The 18481-nt window shown below is 46.0% G+C and overlaps 1 long non-coding RNA gene across 1 annotated transcript in view; it reads right to left on the reverse strand.

The window, feature by feature from the left end:
• Positions 1-1502: 1502 nt before the first annotated feature.
• LOC135579879 (uncharacterized) overlaps positions 1503-18481 on the reverse strand; it is a 75729-nt gene continuing 58750 nt past the window's right edge. Inside the window, exon 10 of the long non-coding RNA XR_010473747.1 lies at positions 1503-17122. This is a non-coding gene — a long non-coding RNA (uncharacterized LOC135579879). The remainder of the gene's footprint in view (positions 17123-18481) is intronic.

The following is an 18481-nucleotide window of genomic DNA, read 5'->3' on the forward strand; positions in this document are numbered from 1 at the left end:
GGACCGGTGACAGCCCCAACACAAAGCAGAGGGGCAGTTCACCCAGCCTGTGTTCACCACACACTGAAACCTCTTGTTCAAACAAGCCCTCCAAGATGTTTGCTTTTGCAGCAGTGCCTCGGGTGGCTCCCCTGTGGGGGTGGTACAATTGCCTGTTCTTCCAGATTTGCCAGCAATGGTTTAAGTCCTTCTGGGCTCAGCCTCAGATGATTGCTGGGTTGCATTAGAGTTAGCCCGAGCCTGAGGCTCAGATAGAAATCCCCAGGAGGGAAGGCAAGAAGATGGGTATGTGTTTACATATCAACAAAAAAGCATTGTTGATGCTGCCTCTCCACATTGCTGTGAGCCCCAGTCCGCTCCCGACTGTATAAGGCCCAAAACATTGCAGGAATGCCTTGGCTTGCCAGCAAGATGTTCTGGACCTGATGTCAGCTCTGCTTTGCTGCCGGGTCTCCAGTGTAAAGGCAGAGCATGGCCAGGGGGAGCTGAGCTCACTTGCATCCCATCAAGTGGAGGCAGGGCGTCCAAGTGAAGGAAATAATTGTCTTGTTTTCCAGCTCTGCGGGTGAGGGGACTGCGTGCAAAGGACCGTAAAAGCTGACACCAATGCTTCTGAGCAGCTGCTCCCAGGAAAGCTGCCAAGAGCTCGGCTGAAGAAAATGCGTGTTTCACCTAAGTTTGAGAAAACAAGGGATTTAGACTCCATGTTCAATAGGAGTGAGGATCCCTCACCTCACACCAAAATCCAGCACTTTCTTCTTGGGGAAGATAGAGAAAATGCAGTCCTGTGTTGAGTCCTTAACAGGGCTGACACACAGGTCCTTTTGGGGATGGATGGATGGAGGATGGATGGACCCTAATCACCTGCTGTGCAGCCTCCTGCAAGCCTTGGCTCTCCATGCAAATGTGGGCACTTCTGGGTGTACCCACATATCGCTCAGGTCCCATTGAGGAGTGTCCTTTGAGATGCAACGTCCTGGACATCCCCTCTTTGCACTGGGAAGCAGTTCTGCTGCCCCAAGGCCTGTCCTGCTGGTTACTGGTGCCAAGAGACAACATCTCTCCTCTAGCTTCTTGGTACTATCTGAGTTCACCTTAAACACTGACCACACATAGGTACAACACCTCAGAAAGCAGATGGCTGAGAACAAAACTGGAATACAGTTGCAAAAAACCCTCCACAACCATATACAAAAAAAACCATAAAACAAGCCCAAACAAGAATAAATCACCCACCACATCAGTGTATACCCAAAACCTTTCTCCATTCCTAGCTGCCTCCTAAGGTTTCTCTGAGTCTTGTCTCCCTGTTCCAAACTGCTGCATACCTGAACCGACCCCATCCCTGGATTTCTGTTCCCTGATTCTCCTCAGCACTTATTGAACACAGATAAAGCCTGGAGCCCAGTCCTGCCATTTCCCTGGCCTGTGCCTGTTCTGAAAAGGCAAAAGGAGCCCCTTTTTGTGTGCCCAGCTCTCTCCGACTATGCAGAGCTGACATTCAGGCTCAGTCATCAGACACACTGCAGTGAAGAAGCTGACTCTGTAGAACTTTGCAAGCCATTATCTCACAAGGGGGTTGTTTTGCCCTGTTCTTTTTTTAAAAACAGAGAGCACACGTGGCATTTAATGAAACAGATGGCTGGCTTGGTGCTCGGACCACTCTGTCCCTGCACGTGGGCTTGCAGTGGTGTTGGAGGTTCATGACCTCACAGATGGTCTGGGTAAACACGGTCCAGGGAAGCAGGAGGGATGAAGGGATGGATGGATGGATGGATAGGGGAAATGATCCAGGTCCTCCCTGCCTTGTACATGGTGTCCAAGCATTTGATATTCCATGAATTTGGGGGGAAAAAAGGGCTTCATGTCTCAAGGACTTATAAGTGAAGCAACCAGCCACCATGCTGCAGCTTTATATTACGTGAAGGCAAGAGTTCCAGCTGGGATGTTTCACACTTGCACTGAGAGTCATCAGTGTCCAAACATTAGAAGAGTTTCCAGAAAGGGCAGAGGAGGAGGTAAATGTACTTAAGGTGATCCTGGAGAGCATCAGGTACACAAATGGGGACCTCCTCTGGGTTTCTCCTCCATTCTCCCTTTGCTGTTGAGCTTCTTCTCCCATAGCAAGTATGTCTGACAGCAGCCAGGCAAAGATCCATCCTCAGGCCAGGTGTCCGGGGCTTCCCAGCCTGACCCTCAGCTGTGCTGAGCAGCTCTCTGTGCTGGCTCCAGAGCAGGTGTGCTGAGACAAAACCACTGACCCTCTGCTCTCCCACAGTCCCCAAGGCAGGATCCAGTGTTTCCTGAACAGCATGTTCCCTGCGTCAGGGTCATCCCTGGCTTGTCCCAACGTGGCCCAGATTCACAAGGCAGGTCCGGAGAGGGGCCAGCATGCGAAGCGGCTGTGCAGGCTTGTTTCCAGATCGGTGCAGCTGGGGAATGTTTGTTTTTCTAAGCTGCTACTGTCCCAAGGTTATTAAAGGCACACTTGGTGCATTAGCCCCTATTTAAGCCATGCTGGTGAAACACAAGATGGGCCAAGAACCATGGCAAAGCCGGGAAGAAATACCTTTTCTTTTTTTTTTTTTTTTTTTTTTTTTTGCTAAGAAAGCCTTGGAAAGATGCGCTGCCCCATTGCTCCAAGGCTGATCCATCTTAGACCCATCACTCATGTTCTTGCCACTGGCACCAATTCCAGTACCCTGAGCAGCCACTTGCAGGGGCTTGGCCCCATGTCCCTGGAAATAAACAGCCCCACAAGTGCCATGCTGGGAAATTCATGGAAGCAGCCTCCCCTACATGGGATTCTAGCCCCTGGCACCAACGTGCACTGGCCTGCAGATTAAAATCATGCATTGGACTTTAATTAATGTAACTTGATCCCAGCAGGCTCCAGCACATGGGGAAACTGAATCCCCTCCCTTCCTGCAGAGTGATTTACACCATCCAGCCTGGGAAACCCCTTTACTGGTTGCTGCATCCCTGGGGCTTGTAGTGGATTCCAGGGTTGGCTGAGACCTTGCAGAGGCATTGCACTTGTGGCATTGGCACAGAGATGCATTCATTTGCTTGGGGCTTCCTTATCCGCCACCAGCAGCAGGAAGCTCCCAGTGCCGGGGCCACCCTGGTGCACCCTGGTCTTGTGGTTGCTGTCACAAGCCTCCTAGGTAATTTTTTCTGTGCTTTTAATGTCTGTGTTAGGACATGCTGGAGTGGCTTACCCTTAGCCCAAACTTTTGCAAAATCTACCTTTTTGAACCACAATTTTATAGTGGCTCGTACTTATAAACCCTGCGCATATGGCTGATGCCACCTTCATCCAGAGGAACCTCTGGTTCTCTCCTCAAATATGCTTGTACAAACCCTCGTCTACCTTATTAACTATGAAAAAGATTAATAACAAAGAGCAGATATCATCCCAACAGGCCAGCCAGATGCCTTCTCTGACAACCCCTGTATTATTTGTGTTTCAATCAGTCTATTTACCAAATCAAACATCTCCAACAGCCTGCCCCAGGGTAACACCAGAAGTGAGTACAACCCCTTATCTCCATGTAGCACATGCTTTTAATCCTTCATTCTTGAGCACCTTCAAGTGCATGTGTTCTCCTGCTCTCCACAGTCCTGCAGCTTTTGCATGAATATTAGCTATGGGCTGTACAAAGCGCATCCACCACAGCTCAGATTCAGAAGCAAAGAACCACACAAGGTCAGACACTGCAGGAGCAGATCTTCAGATGATGGACACCTTTGAACCCAGATGGCAATGTAAGCAGACAAGCAGATAGATGACAATACTTACAAAGCCACAAGCTTTGGAGAGGAAGAAAATGAATGCTGAGTGACATACTACATCTTAGGCTGCCCATATCATGCAAGGAGCACAAATCCCACTGCAAAAAAAAAAAGCAGCTGTAGCCATGCGACAGCAGCTATTCACCCTCATTTCAAAGAGGAAGCCTCAGAAAAGCCCCTCAGGTAAATACATCCACTGCTAGAAATGGATAGTTGGATACGTGTAAATACATGCCAGGATTAAAGGCAAGTGTCTCTGTCTATATATAATAGTTTAATAAATCACTTTGTTTTCTTGTTCTTGCTGCCCTCTCTGTGTTTGATTCATTGCCTTGTTTTCCTCTCACTTTCTGCCTGCACTGGGGATCCAGAGCTGCCTTTACCAACAGAACTATTTTGAAGCTTTTTCTTCAGAAAGAATTTAGAAATGCTAAGTATTTTACCATTGCTGTTTCAGTACATAATATTCCCTTTCTGACTACATTCCTTAAAAAAAGAAAAAAAAAGTAAAAAATCAAGCATTGCGAGTGGGTGGGAGACAGCATCTGTCCCCAGCCTTCGATCTGGCTGTGGCAGCTGGTATAACATCCCAGTCCCATCCTCACTGTGGGGAAAAAGGGGCTGCAGGAGCTGGCAGGGACCCAGCTCCAAATATAACTTTGGAAACTACCTAGAAACTCCTGTAAACGAAATTTAGGGAAGAAAGCTGCCTCTGAGTCAGTCCTGGCAAAGAGGAATCTATCTCCAAATGGGGCTTCTCCCCCCGTGTTTTCCTTCTGGCATCAGTCTAATATGACAGCAATTAAAAGCCCTGAAAAATGGATGGAAACAATTTGGAAGAGGTCTCTATTAGATTTGCTCTCATTAGCACTGCAGGCTATTTTTTCAGCTGCTAATTGACAGCTGCCTTCCATATGCAGTGTCAAAAAAACAAAAGCCCCGAGGCATTATACCAGGGTAATTTTAACTGGGGCTGTCTCATCAGCCATGGGAATGAGCACAAGAAGGGAAACAGCCACATGAGCCCACTGTGGCCACGCTGATGCCTAGCACACCCAATTTCAGGGATGCTGCAGCCTGGCAAAGCAATGAGATGGGGTGTGCATGGGGACTCAGGACATGCCAGGTCATCCCACCACTTGCGGGACCATGCTTGGGGGCACCGTGTGTGTTCACGGCAAAGAGGGGATGCCCACAGCACCCAGAGGATTTTGGAGCCTGAATATTCAACAGCTGCCATGAAAGCACCAAGCATGGCTCCAGGGATTTGCCTGGCTGCCCTCGGGCTGTCAGGTCAAGTTTTACCATGGTGGCAAGGACCATGACCACATTCTAGATTTGCCCTACCTTGTGAAAGCCATGTAAGACCTCCAAAGCCAAAGGTTTCCACCTACAAAGTGGACCCAGGATCAATTGCTGCATCCAGGCAAGTCCTTTGAGCTCCTTTGACCTTACAGTGGTGGTGCTCTGCCTGTCCCCACTGCCCCGTGGCCCTGACACCTTCCCCAATTCTGCAGCAAGGGCACAGCACTTGGCCAAAAGAGTGCCCACCCAGCAGCACAGTACGGTAAGGCAGATAGCATCTCTGAAGCAGAACCAGCTTTCTTTTGTCACCTGGAAAAAGCAATGAAACTCTTGTGCTGAAAGTCAACAGAGTCAAAACCATAATTTTATTAAGAGGGCGGTGGAAGGAAGCCCATGTTACTAAGCACTGCCACCATTTCTCAGCGAGATGAAGAAAGAGAGAAAAAGGATTAGCCCTTTCTGGCATGACTTTGCTGGCTGTTGTGCTCTCTGTGGGTGTTGTGGATGCTCTTTCCCATTCCAAGAAAAACATGGAGCTACACTGAATGCAGCCAAGAGATGCATTGCCTTAAGTTTTTGTGAGGGATGCTTACTTTGCACTGTAAATCCACATAGAGGGATTAGCCAGCAGAGCTGGACCTGAAAGGGAGATGGAGGCATCTGGATGGATGTCCAGACTCTGGGATGCCACACAGTGAGCAAGTGGGCAGTCACCAGAGACATTTGCTCAGTGGATTTACACAGCAACAGACTTGGATGCGACTGGAAAGCCAGAAAATGGAAAAATGACTGTATGCCAATGTGGGCATTTCACTTACTTGTTGTTTAAACCAATCATTCATGAACTGTTCGTTTTACTCTAACAGCATCTCCCTGGCACTCAACCCAGACTTAATGCTTACCAAGAGCACTGATTGCAAAAGATTTTTACTGAAAGGGCTGACAATGTTCCCAAATTTCAGCATGGGAGCCCACACCGAGTGTCTCTTAGACACAAAAAGCTACTGGGCAGCTGAACTTAGATCTTCTTCCTTGGGGCAAAGGTATTGGACATGCCCCACAAGGATGTCCCTGCATTTGGCTGACATTCCACGACCTGGAAACTTTGCTTTGGTTTTTCTTCTAGCTGAACTGCAAAGGTCAACAGTGGTAGGAACAGGGAGGGAAAAGCCACCAGTTTGGGACAGTGATAATCCAGCCCAGCTCTGGTGATGCCCTAGGAGATATGTCAGGTCAGTCTACCTGTTCTTTGGAAAGAAATGAGACTGGTACGGGAAACGCATGCTGAAATACTCCAGCTCAGTGTTAAACAGCTGCTGTCAACTGTGCCTTTGATCTTCGGAAAATTACAGGTCTGATCACAGCCGCTGACTCCGTTAAGCAAACCCCAGCATTACCACATGTCTCTCATTTCCCCTTTGAGCTTTCTAGGTCACCCCCAAAAAGGGAGGGCTCTGTCCTCGAGCTACGGAGTGACCCCCAGGTGTCCGAGCTGTGGCACCATCACTTGTCGTGTTCCTCTCCAGACAAGAGATGACTAAAGACAGATGAAAACCTGGAGGAGCAGAGGAACATGGACAGTGAGATGAAGACCACCATGCACCTCAGTCAGGGGTGCCAAACTCATTTTCACCGGGGGTGACATCAGTCTTGCAGTTGCCTTCAAAGGGCCGAGTGTAATTTTAGGACTGTATAAATGTAGGAGTAGTCACATGAGTTGGACACCCCTGACCTAAGTCAATGCTCCATCCCCAGGCAATGCATCCTGGAAAAATTCCCTCCTGGATAAGTAATGTTTTCAGATGCTAGTAGAAGATCTTTTTTTTCCACCAGAAACTACAGCACCACCATAGAAAATCAGGTCACTCAGCACTTGAGCATCTACAAACAGGCTTTTTTCATCCACTTGGAGTGATGCAAGTTAGTTTTCAGGCTCTGAGCACTCACTTTTGGCCCATCAGCACCAATAACCACAACCTTTGCTGGTGGGTGGGAAGAGCCCATCAGCCCGGTGCATGGGGCTGGCTGTGATTTACGGACAGCCCAATGAGTGCAGATCTCACATTACTTCAAGTAGGAATATTTTTTACTGTTGTTCCACACTGTAAATTTGTCTTCACGTGACATAATTAACAGCATCGCCTCATGCAGGCAAGGTGATTTACAGGCATGGAAATAGCTGCAGTAAGGTCATCGCTGGGGAATTCAAGGAGAGGCGGTGCAGGGGCAGACGAGCAGCCTGAACCGCATGGGTGGGTGAGTGTCCACATGCTGCCCCACGCTGTGCCCAAACAGCCACGATTTAGGTCCATGTACCACAGCACATCAAGAAGAGGGCTCATAAGACCTGGATACAGCCTGTGCCACCTCAACATATTATTTTATGGTAGTTACTAGATGAAGAGACCATTGTATTAAAGAAATCATTCCTTGGGCGTAAGGGAGCAATGAAGGTTTTCCCCAAACCGAGGTCAGGGATTTATCTGGAACATAAATAACCACCATGTCTGTCGAGGGCTCTGTTTCTATTAAAGAGAAATATGTAAGAGATCAAATTCTGCAGCTAACTTAGCTAATAGTTGGCTGCATCGCTGACATCTCTACATAGACTCACCCCTAAATAACTGAGTTTCAGAGCTGCCTGGGAGTTCTCCTCTGAAATAGCTCTTTGGGACACGCAAATGTAATTTCTGAAAACCTTTAATTTTCTGCAGGAAACCATTTTGGAGAATCCATTTTCTCTTGGGAGCAAACAACAAAAAAACCCACATGCCAAGCAATATTTCATTTCAATTCAGTTTTCCTGGGCTGAAAGCCCTGCAGCTTGTGAAGTTGAACTGAGATGCTAAGTTTCATCCATTCAGCATTAACCAGAATTGGCAAAAATTTTGCTGTGGTGCAATTACTGAACTGTTATTTGGGTTAGCTTCATTTTCCATGATAATTTGTGTAGTTCTGTTTACTTGGGGTCCTTGTGACTTAGGACAGACATAGTATATCCCAGGAATCTGATGTATAGGGGATATTTAGCAAGGTTTGCAAGTCCTTCACTGCTGCAGCCTGGGGATACAAAGGAGCCCATTAAACTTGAGCCTCCCAATTTCCTAATTGCTAAATGATACAGAATGTCAAGATGTGATGCAAAAAGCCAGACACTATGGGAGTGCTGGGATAGAGACTGTTTTATTATGTTTAAACAGACCCACAGTCTTGAGAAAACTATCTAAATCAGCTGATAGCAACACTATAGGAATCACACACTGGTCCAACAGGGCCACAGCCTGCCAAGTAGGAAATTACTGTTATTTAAAAATGAGTAACAAGAAGAGGAGCCATAAGACACTATTTCAAACACAAGTAGCCTCATTCAATGTACACAGAGTGGATGGGATGTCATCTCTGTGTACTTGTCTCTATGGATTAGCTAAATATTTTTATAGATCACAGAACTGATCTAGGACGTGAGTTCTTGGTCCTCTGGATGTACTGCTGTAACTTCCCACACGGCACTTCCACTCTGGTATACAAATACCTATTTTCATGCAGATGATCTCAGTTTGGTGGAGTTTAAAATAAAACTCTATTCCTACCCTGGAATGAGCATTCCCCTGTGGGACTCTATTTATATGATTGGCCTGGATTAGCTACCATCATAACAAAGAGGTGTCTACTTTTGGTGAGGAAAATACGTTACACTGATTTGTAGCCCAGGGAGCACGCTTAGGTGCCCGGAACCAATATAAGGTAACATGCCTACTCTAATTGCCACTTGTCTCCCTATCACCCTCTGTGAAACCAAGCTCAAGTCAGAATATAACCCATCAGTCACTCATGTTTAACTCTCTAAAACACAGAAAAAGTGCTGTCCCTTCTAGTTAATATCCCTAATGCAACAGACAGAAATCCTTCACACCCTCTGGAAATGACTGCTCCATTAACAGCATTTGCTCAGAGAGCAGTTTGCATTAAGAGCAGGTTTTTCCATTCATGGCAAAGGAAACCTCACTAACTCCTAGCCCACCGCACAGGCTGCCTGCTCCATACTAACAAGCATTATGCACTCTATATATTAAATAACCACCAGCCACTCCCAGGAGTCCCATCACCCTAAGCATGTATTGTAAAGTCCTCAAAAGCTCTGTCAGTGGAAAAATAACCTCATCTGGGCAAGCCCCAGCTCAGGGCTGTCTAGTATTTTTTGGTAAAGCAAGTGGGAGAAAATCCAGTAGAAAATTAGTGCTTCAAGCTCACTCTACCTACCTAGTTGCATCTGTCTGTCCATCCATCGTTGCTTGTTGGCTCCTGCAAGCAGCCAGCCTGCCTGCCCAGCCAGGCTTTCATGGGCAGCTGCAGCTGCCAGATCAGCTCTGCCCAGCCCTGCCTTCATGCAGAGCACCTGGGTGAGGTGCTGCCACCTCTCCCCTTGCTGCTGCGATGGGGTTTGCTGGGTCAGACACCTAAGAGCCCTGCTCATGCTGGGGTTTCTACAGGACAGCTATCACCAGTCTCCCAGGGGCTTGCTTGGCAGTTTTGTGCTCAAGCATACTCACAATTGTCTTTTTGGTGCTTTTTAACACTGCATTCTGCTTCAGAAAGCAAAGTCCTTTCATGGCCACCAAGAAGCCAGTCAGCTGGAGAGATGAAGCATGTTCATGGAGTCCCATCATGCTCAGAAGCCATGGTCACACCAGCGTTGCTGACCCACTGGATTTGTTGCATCTACTGTCATTGTGAAATGCACACACTGGAATAATTATATATCTTCCTTTAATAAATAACAATCGAACAGCCATGAGGCTGTCCTAGTGCTCTGAAAAGCCAGACTTCCCCTTCGGCTCTCTATCCAGCTTCCACCTTTTCCCTCAACACCTGTCCTCCCCTACAGCTCTCTTGACTCATGGTCTTTGCATTGGCCAGTTCTGCAGAGAGGCTGTGAGTCGGCACCACCCCTGTGTTAGGTTAGTGTGATCAAACATGCAGCCACAACAGGCTTTGATCGTTAACAGGTTGATCCTATTTTGCTGCTCTTTCCAACACTGCACACCCCAAGCAGCTGCTCAAAAGGCAAAACCAGAAATCCCCAAGTCATCTCCTTCCCATCTTCCCTACGAGTCAAGTAGCGCTCACCACCACGTTGCAGACTTGCATCTTCCAACAGCTGGCAGAGAAAAATCAGACCTGAATCTTCTGATAGTGACGGATCAGAAAGGGCTTTGGGCTCTCTGTTCCTCAAGCATTATAATGATTTCTTCATCATCCCTCTGAGACTTTGCTGGCTGGGTCTGCAAAGGCTAATCCACCAGACTTCTCAGGCAGGGGGTTTTGAAAGAATCACTTTGTTGGGCTTTTTGTAATTCCCAAACCATGAAGTTTTGCAGGACATGCCATGGCAATTGCAACAACACATGAAAACTGGGTGTAGCCTGAAGATTTTACTAGCACTCCCTTGGCACAGCTAGCAAGAGTCAGTGCTGCCAGCCTGTGAGTCTTGTAGCCGTGGCTCATATTTTTGTAGAAACCATCTATTGTCCAATCACTTTGGTTGCATGGTTACCTCTCCTTGTAGAGATTTCTTCTCCAACCAGGGAAATGTGGGGGAGAAGAACTGGAAGGTAAACCTCACTTCCCTGCATTTTCAAACTTCCTTACAGAAACAGCAGGATGTCCCAAGACAGACATTTCTGACCAGGAAAGTGAGGGTTTCCCGTGGAAATTTCCATGAGAAAATCCCCAGTTTTCTGCTAAATGTTAATAGCAAGTTGTGTAAGAGGATGATGCATTTTCTCTGCTTCAAGTAGGTCAATGGGCAGCGGAAGAAGGAATGGGCTCTGGCCGTGACTCTGCTGCTGGGTGACCTTGGAGAACTGGCTACCACGCTGCGTTCCCATCTGTGAGATGGGGATAAGACAGTGTCATACAATAGCTCGTCAGGTTATTAATAGAGGCCTCTGGCTGGGATTTTGAGACAGCCCAAGGGGTTGAGAAGCCCATTTATTCTTTACACTTCAAAGCAGGCAAGTGACTCAGATTTCCTTGACACTTTTGAGCATCAAAGTTAGGAAAAGGCACTCTCAAAAGTATTTGTCTTGTGGGAAGCAAGCATACGAATACGTGACTCTTTTTTCCAAATACAAATGAGAGCAAATTACAAAAGAAGCTGAAATGTTTGGCTTGGTTTGACTTTTACACTAAAAAATGTCGGATAGAAATCTAAGCATCAACTGCTCTGCATATTATAGCCCTGATAGAAAAACAGCCAATGCAGTGGTCAAAATTAAATGTTTTGACTCAACGGGATGGAAACATTTCCATAATGTCCTGTTGAAACTGCAGGTGAAATTGATACATTCTCTCAAAACGTTTGGATTTCATTAGATTGCTATTTTTAGGTCAGATCCAATAGTAGTTGCAGTGTGGGTTTGGTTTAAAAATCTAATAGATATAAGAGTTTCTCCAGCATTGCTATGAATTACTTCCTAGGTCGACTGGCAAAACCCTGGTTAGAAAGTGGGTGATGAAGATGCCATGGGAAGGTTGTGGCAAGATCTTGTGTGGGATCAGGACCGGAGCAGAGCTGGAGCCTGGAACAGGGACCAGGGCAAAACCACCAGAGAACACTTCATGCTGGGGCTGTCGTGTGGGATGAGACACTCCAAGGCAGATTTATAATTGTGCATTTCTAATTCAGGTCAGCTAAAATCCAGAGGACCTGAGGGCATGTAACTTGCAGTAGCAAAGTGATGTGAAAAGGGAAATTGCAGTTTGGGAGAGCAGATGAAAGCAAAGCAAAAGGAATGTCAACATTTCTTGATGTTTTATCCATAGCCTGAGAATATTTGATCCCATGAAGGAGCAAGGGAATGGGCTGTATAATCTTCTTTTCCCACTCTGTTTTTAATGGCAAAAGGGATACATCTTGTTTCCATTCTGTTTTATTTTTAAAAAAATCTCATATGGTTCTACAACTTCATTAAAAAGACATTTGGAAACAAACAAATGAAAGAATCAACCAAAATCTTTGTGAGCTGATTTTACATTTTTCTCCTGGAAAGTTTTCATTTTGACAAAGGATAGCTTACCACAGGGGTGAAAAAAAAATCATTCCCTTGGAAAGCATTCAACCACTTCTTGCTTTCCTCGGCTGTGTGTTTACTGCAATCCCAGGCACAGCAGCAGCACAGCGTGGAGATGCCAGGATTACACCTCCAAGCCACTGCTGCGTTGACCCCTTATCTCACCCGTAGACCCTCGTCTCTGCTGCCCAAGCTGTGAAGATAGTCTGTAGCCCAGGCTGGGTGCAATAACACTTCACCTACCTTGTCATGCGTGTGTTCAGCAGATGTGCTGCTGCTTCCTAATCGAAACCCCACGACTAAGTGGAATTCAAGGTAAACATTTCCCCCCAGCCAGAACGGGCAGCCGTGATAATTGGTTCTCGCATGAGATCATTTTTCTTCTGCAGGCCATTGGGCTGATGTACTGGAAACCCTAAAAAAAAGACGAAAGAGAGGAGACCAGGAACTCTATTTGCTAGCGTCAGAGAAGCCAAACTGGGATGGATTACTTTCTCTTGGATGCAATATAATTAAAAGGAATTTGTGAAAGAGAGACACACGGGGAAATTCCTAACAACATAAAAGGGAGGAAGGGATGGCTCATAAAAGAGTGATTCCCTCTGTTTTTTTTGGCAGCCCAGCCAAACTCCCTAAACGCAAGGTTGTAAAAGGACTCCACGCTGAGCAGAAGACAATAACAGGCAGGTGTTATGGAAAATGACCCTTCCCTGAGCAAACAGATTTGATATTCCTGCCATTGCACTGCATCCTTCATCTGTTTCTTAAATCTGTTTTCAATGAGCAGATGCAGCCTTCACCTCAGGTCCAGCAAACGCTGCACTCAGCTGTTTTTGCAGCACAGCTTGTGTCTCATCACCTGCACCACACCACCAGGCACCACACCATAGACTTCTACCCACCACGACTTGGCCAAGGTGCCCATCACCTGGGACATCCATCCAGCAGCCCATGCTCCTTGCATTAGAAGCTTTGCCTCTGAGTCTGCACCAAAATCAGTAACTTATATCCCCAAAAATAGATGGGTTGAGAATGAATTCCCCAACTCGCATAAACACCTCAAAGTATACAAGGATTTCTATTGTTATATCCAATAGGGGCAGTATGAGCACAAAACAACCAGAAAAATATTTTCCTGCCCCATGTCAATGTAAGATGACTTTAAAAATGCTGGGTGTTCTCTTACAAGGAAGCAGCTGACCTTGGGTAGAGGCTGGTTTTGAACATGCAAAACATGAAACTAGACTTAGGCTTAATCTGACTAAACTCAAATTTTGAGTTGCCCGATATTGCCCTCTTCAATCTAGTATCACTATGAAACATAATTCAGTCTCAGAGAAAAAGCAAGGCAGAGGGGGACATCCTGGTCTTGCAGAGCTATGCAAAACTCAATTATACTCAGTCCTAGTAGTGAATGGAAACCTTCATAATCTAATTTAGCTTTTTCTTATTACCAAGTTTCCCTGTTTTTAAAATATAAATACCAAACATGTAACAGCAATTGGAATCCAGAAAAAGGAAGACCAGCCAAAATTAGCAATTTTGGCTTGGATTCATGCTGCTGCTCTTTTTTCCAACACTTTCTCCTGAAAACCACAAATTAGCACGACACAACTGGAACACACGCTCCTCAGACGGGATCCCCATGGCAGTGATGTTCGTGCAGCCTGGGGGATGAGCTTCGCAGCAGAAGCTGGAGCGGAACAGCCCAGCATGCTGACTCCAAGTGTCTCCAGTCCCAGAAATGGGGGAGATTTGCTTCCCAATCTTCCCCTCCCTTGTGCTGGCTCTGCCCAAGCCAATAAACTAAACCAGAGGGATGGAGAAATCTTCCCTCCTTCTTTGCTTGGTCCGACACTATTTTTTGTTCCATCACAGCATAGACAAGAAAAAATAAAATCAATATTTTTGTTATTTTTATTGCATCTGAGGAATTTTAAAATATCTTCAGGCCATGCCTTTAAGGTGTTCTTGTCTGCCACTGAGCTCCTGGGAAAGGAGGACAAAACCTTTGGATTAAATGGGAAGACCTTAGTTGGAGGCACAGGCACAGCTATTTAAAATGGGGGTTGTGTGACATACAGGTGGAATTTGCCTGGAAAAAAAATGAGGTTTAATGGAAAAAAAAAAAAAGTGTGGTGGGGGAAAGGGCTTGAATAAGCCCTGCATTGCTCTAGGACTGGGTTTCTCAGAAGCATCCAGGACTGGCCTAAGCCTGCTGCAATCAGTGACAGCCCAGCTATCAGCCTCACTGGGCACAGAGTCAAGCCAAGGCTGAACACTTCTCATTTTTCTGGGTTGGGTTTCCATCCACTTCCTACTCAGCCCCGGCTGCTTATTGTTTTCCTGCAGTCCACACAAGTTTTCTCATTCATGTGCAATATCCCTCTTTCTACTGCGGAAATAATAATCATAATTAAAAAACAAAACATGAACAACAACAATGAAAAAACAACTGCTGAACCCAACAGCAAAGCACTTCTTGGAGGAATCTGCTGATCTTCTGAAATGAAAACATTCCCGCAAGGTAGGATGATGAACCTTTGACAGAACCAGGCAGGTTTCTGCCCAAATGGCCTGGTGACACCTGCCCAGCAGCCAAGAAGGGGAAATGCCATCTCCCCTCATGGTGACCTCACATGTCATGAACCCTGCATCTCCCCATCCAAGCAGATCTGGGGACTGTACCAGATCTCGGCACTGCAAAGCAATTTAAACTTTTAACTACTGCACTTCAAAGGTTGGTTCTGGTTTGGGTTCAGCTGCAAACTTGGTTGTTTCGCTGTGGTTGTATTGGAGTTCAGTTTCCCTTTATGGGGGAAAAAAACCCCGTGGTTCTGTCTGCATTTGCTTTGACTCATTGCATCAATTTTAGTTTCTGTGTGGCAGGAAATAATGGCAAAGCAGAGCTGAACACAAGACACTTGGGCATTCCCCACCACAACTGCACCACACTCATAACCTCTCCTGCCCAAGGTGCTTTTTCAGGAAACAGCCCTAATCCTGCCTGTGCTTATTTGACACAGAAGCTTAGATCACACTAAAGTCAGATTTAAGCATGTGCTTAAGTGTGCTCAAGTTAAAACAACAACAAAATAAGATACTGTGCAAGGACTAACGCACTCCAGGTCCTGTCAGTTGTGGGAGTTTATGCGCTGACGAAGGTTAAATAGATGGAAAATAAATCATCAGGCTATTGAATCTAGAACAAAACAATGAAAGTACCTAAAAATCAGAGCAAGGAAGAATTTGGATGGAAACAGCAATGTTAATTGCAGTCAGCTTGGCTAAAGTACCTAGAAGCAAAGTTTTTTTGTTTTTCATTATAAAAAGCGACAAGTGTTCTGAATTGCTTTTACCTGAAATGAGTAAGAATCATGCACAGGTTTTAAGCAATGAGATGGTTTCACTATGAATAATCTGAAAAAAAAAAAAAAAACACACAGAAAATATTGTTTAAATAAACTAAAAGGCTACAGAGAACCTTCAGACAAAGTTGAAATGAATCTGTCAGAAATGTTCTCTTTGGCTCCAAGAACTCACAGAAATGAGGAAATTTGGGGTTTGGAACAAAAGTTGAATTATTAGCCCAAGGTAAGTGGTTAATGAGTGCTAAATATACATGTCGGTGAAAGATATACAAACTGAAAGTGGCACTTCTCAGAGATTATGTAGGGCAGGAAAAGTTGTAAATGAAATCTATTAAGCTGCCCTTTGGGATAGATTAGCGACACAAAATCCAGCAAACTGGGGTTGTGGTTCCAACACTTTTCCTATCCCTGCACCCACAGCCATCACACGAGCCCTGCCCTACACCCACCCAGGGCTGAGACCACTTCTGAGGGCTTCTCTGCTCCCCTTCTGTATTTTAAGAAGTGCGAGGGATGGGTTGGAAACACACACCGTCCTCCAGTCCAATATTCCAGCTGCTGCAACGCCAGCTCCTTTGAACTGTGATTTATTTGCGGAGAAGGATAGGAGACCCCTCAGCCACAGTGTTTAAACCAGAGCTGCCAACCAGCCTTTCGTTTCGGCTCACTCTGCCCATTAGACTAAACAGGTTAGGGCTCGGCTGAAAGACATTGCCCACGCCAGGTGATTTATCATCATCTGTGGAGCCCAGGGAGTCCAGGTCCCCCCCGGCACAACCACAGCTCCCAGCTGAAGCCATGTGCGGGGTAAGGGGTAGAAGGACCTCAGGCGTTGTTTATTTTGGATGTCATGCAATAGTAATAAATAAGGCCAAGAAGCAGCACGTGTTAGCACTGAGTCAGCTTTGGACGCCAGCGAAACAGATGATCTCAGAGCTGGAGGGGACCTCATGGGGGTGGCTCTGCTGGTTTCTCCAGGGCAGGACATCACAGTAGCCTCCCAGGACCCTGCCCATCAAAACTGTGGCCACAACTCCCAGGGACATCAAACCCATAGTCACAAGAGCCTCACAGCTAATGAGATCAAACACGGGTTGGATTTGGGGACACTGATTTCTGCCTGTTGCTGTCTTACGTCTTTTCTGCACTAGATTTTCAATGTTGTCTGAAGGATATGGCAAAAATAGCTTTACCTGCTAACTAGATAGGATGTTCTCACTGTTGAGAGAAGGGCTTTTCAGCCTTTCAGCCCCTGTGACGTTCAGTTTGAGGATGAGAGGCCATTTGTACTACCAACCTCTTTGAAACAGAAAGGGAAAAACAACATTTACAGGCAGAAAATTATGATTGGAATTTTTCCAGCAGCAATCATTTTAATGGGAAGTGCCTGACTACTTCCATTTCAGGCTCACGACAAAACAGGGTATCTCAAATTACCTGAGATTTTAAGATGATCAGAGCCAGCAAAGTGCAGATTATTAACTGTAGTAAGGAAGCCGGGAAACAGATCTGCTCCAAAGGGGGTTTTCCAGATCAGTTTTGAAACTGATTTTTGAGGTCCTTCAAAACTGGTGCAAGCTTTCAAATAAAATAATCAAAAATAATTACCCCAAAACAGAATATTTTCAAATAAAAAACTGATATCACACCATCAAATGAGAGGGGCTAGGAGAGGGCTCCATCAAGCATCACTTGCCTGCCTGCACAAGTACGCAGCATGTCGAGCTTTACCATCCCATCAGGAAAACATTATCTTGTGGAAGGTAAAGTCTCCAAAGAAATGCTTCCTTCCCAAAGCACAAAGCTGTCACTCCTGGGAAATGGTACAGAAAAATCTCCCCTGTGCATTGGAGGTTCAGGAAAAAGAAGCAGCAAGCAGGGATACTTTACTGCCCAGACTGGGAGAGACCTTTGGCCCTAAAAGCCACAGCTTCAGTAATGGATAGGAGCAAGGAGTCAAAGCACAGCAATTTTACTTGCTCCTTCTGTATTTTAAGGGTAGATACCTCTGTGAGCAGCCTAAGGTGGTTTATTTTATTTTTCTTTGTATCTTTTTTTTTTTTTTCCCCGAAAGATGTAAGGGCAGAGTAGTATTACTCACCCTAGGTAACTTAACACAGAAGGGACACACTGGAAAGAGAACAGCACATCTGGTTGTGGTGGGAGAACTGCAAAACACTCACCCCTATATCCTGGCCACCTTTGCTGCACAGGAAACCTCCCTCTCTTTTTCAGAAAAACCCCTATTTACAAACCTGGTGTGGGATGTCACACATAATTTATTATGTTTACATGAAGGAAGGGGAGCTGAAAGGGACCTGCCAGCACATTGTCATTGCACTGGGTATTGACCCCTCACCACCTATGTGACATGTCATCTTGCCCATGACCACAGGGCTGGGATACCCCAGGTTGTGCATCTTCTGCACATCGTGCATGGGGCAGAGCTGGGGACACACAGAGCCTGGGCAGTGACAGGTGATTCCGCAGCAGTGATGGGGACCCTGGCAGCATTGCCCTCCTACAGCATGGTTCAACATCACACAGTGCCAGGTATGGGGTAAGAAATATGATCAAAACCCACCTCAGGCTCCCTCCATGCACTCTCTTTTTTTCTATATTAGATAGGATTCTGACGTTATTGTAGTTTTCCTACTAAAGCATGACTCTTTAGTGATGAAACCAGATGTGGTTAGAGTTTAAAAACATGAGCTAAGAGCCTGAACTTTTAATTTATGGAAGGGGTTTAACCAATTAAATTGGTTAAATCTGTATTTTCCTGCTCTGCCCTCCAGGCTGAGGACCCCCAGTGTCAGGCTCTGCATAAACCACAGCTGAGCAGCTGTAAACTCTTCAGAGCTGGGGAGGGGGGCAGGCAGCCATCCTAATAGTGAAGGGAAATGTTATCCTGGTTTGGAGCTTCGGGGATTAGCAGCT

Source organism: Columba livia, chromosome 7 (genome assembly GCF_036013475.1).
Source record: "Columba livia isolate bColLiv1 breed racing homer chromosome 7, bColLiv1.pat.W.v2, whole genome shotgun sequence".
NCBI lineage: Eukaryota > Metazoa > Chordata > Aves > Columbiformes > Columbidae > Columba > Columba livia.